The sequence below is a fragment of the Micropterus dolomieu genome, linkage group LG06 (assembly GCF_021292245.1).
Source record: "Micropterus dolomieu isolate WLL.071019.BEF.003 ecotype Adirondacks linkage group LG06, ASM2129224v1, whole genome shotgun sequence".
NCBI classification, from domain to species: domain Eukaryota; kingdom Metazoa; phylum Chordata; class Actinopteri; order Centrarchiformes; family Centrarchidae; genus Micropterus; species Micropterus dolomieu.
Genome location: NC_060155.1, coordinates 397,048 through 399,084, shown reverse-complemented (window position 1 = coordinate 399,084; position 2,037 = coordinate 397,048). Strand labels below are relative to the sequence as shown.

Below are 2,037 nucleotides of genomic sequence, written 5' to 3'. Positions count from 1 at the left end.
AAAAAAAAATACTAGATGAAAGTATGAAATTTACACGAAGAAAAATCGGAAATGTAGCCTAATGTCACAAAAAAAATCGAAAATCACTCTGTTTTCTTCCGAATAGGCCGAATCCAAGGAAAAGGTCTCTAAGGTGCAGGATAGTGACTATGGGCTAAACTCAGGAGTATTTCCTCACTGCTAAATCCGATTGCAAAATTTATTTACTTTCCAGTGCATGCATAATACACGGCAGACATGTGTGTGTGAGTGTGATGTTGCAGCCTTGCAAAGTGAAGTTTCTTTCATAAATGTGTGACTATAATGTCAGAGAATATTCAAGTTTCTTACTTGTAGATTAATTTTGGAAATTAAATTCTGTCTCGGATTATTCCCCCTCTCCGCTGGCTCCTTTTATTCTATTACAGTGGACTTTTTGTGCAGTACCTTTACATCTTAATCATATTTCACATTAAAGAAGAGCCCATAAAATACATGAAGGCAGAATACTATGAAGATAATTAGGCTACAAATTTACTCAATGCGATGCCAACAAGCCTCCCTGGCTTTGTCGGCCGCCACGATATTAGATTTAGCCGTTAACTTGTCTTTACATTCTGAATTTCCCGACACTACCAACGTGCATTCCTCTGGAGAAATACAGAGTATGCGCCGTTGCGAAAAAACTCTGCCTGCACGGCCGAACACACCCCTTTCATGCGAACGCGCACCAACTCCAATTAAGTTAACAGGGACTCAACTAACCAACATCTTCTCCACCTTCGTAGTACCGTTTAACTCCAGTGTAGCGGTCAGAGTTTGTCAACCCTGAGTTAACCCCTAGGAGGTTGAACTCCCTTCGTAGTGCAGGCCACAGACCACAGGAGGAGGTTAACTTCAACAAACGCTGAGTTTCTCTCTGACTCCTCCGCCAGCGTAGCCTGAAGCTACATTTCCTCATTCAAACTGTCCATATCAAAGCACATATAAACGCAATTCCGTCTTGAGAAACATCTAGGCTATATCCATATGTCAGATAAGGTCACGGTCCTTTGACTCTGTGGACATTAAGGCAGCTGTCAGGTTGGCAACATTTGCACAAAAACTCTTACATGCGCTACAGTGCTGCAGCAATCACTGTTTAAACTAATCTGCACAAAACTGATCAATGAACAGTAACCTACCTATTCTTTCATGTTGTAGTCGCACTGACTGGAACATTCCTATAACTGGATACGATGTGAATAGGCTATTTCTGAGTGAGAATGACTGTAGTTTAAAAGTGAGTTTATCATTAGGCCTATTAGCTGCATAGCCTGAATGTGTTTTGACAGCATTTCATTGAAAATAGGCCTACGAAATGAGCAAGATCTTATAAATGTAGCCTAGACGTCTAAAACGTTACAGTCAGTGAACCTATAGAGACATTTTCCACTGCAAACAATCTGGTTTTAAAATCCCTGGTCCATGAGTAGGCCATAGCCTACTATGTCTAGGCTAATCTGTTGGATTAGGCCTACCTAATATTTTCGTCTTCAGTTAGCCTATTGCCACCGGCATTTTGTTCCATCAGGTTACAGCTGAATAAATAAGCTTGCAGCATATTTAAAATGAGTGTAGGCTAATGGGCTACAGGAGAATTCCAGCAATTTATCATTCATTAAGGAAATCCCAGTGTGGTAAATATTCAATGAGCAACGCTGTATAAAATGTAGCCTACCTAATATTGTTAACGTAGTGATCCTTCCTCTACTCCTGCCTTTTAACATGAAAAGATATAAATAAAAAGAAATAAATAAATCAGGGTCCGCGTTGGCACGCATTCATATTTCTAGCTCCACCCGATTAAAATGGAGGCTCTGCCTGTATTTATCCGTTGCCATGGTGAATCGTAGTATCGGAGCTTTTTTTCATCCCCACGCACGCGCTTCCATCAGCGACAGGCCTACTCTGAGTTGATTGAACTAATTCTGATCAGCTTTTCTGAAACCGAAAACTCGGAGTTTCACATCTCAGGCTGAGTCAACTCAGAGCTCAGGGTTAAGCTCCGAGTTTGTT

The 2,037-nt window shown here is 40.9% G+C and overlaps 1 protein-coding gene across 2 annotated transcripts in view; it reads right to left on the bottom strand.

Annotated features, from left to right (window-relative positions):
* Positions 1-1,834, bottom strand: part of LOC123973145 (homeobox protein engrailed-2b-like) — an 11,055-nt gene extending 9,221 nt beyond the window's left edge. For both annotated transcript variants that reach the window (XM_046053041.1, XM_046053042.1), the window contains exon 1: positions 1,700-1,834. The gene's annotated coding sequence lies outside the window, so the exon portion shown is untranslated. The remainder of the gene's footprint in view (positions 1-1,699) is intronic.
* Positions 1,835-2,037: the final 203 nt, after the last annotated feature.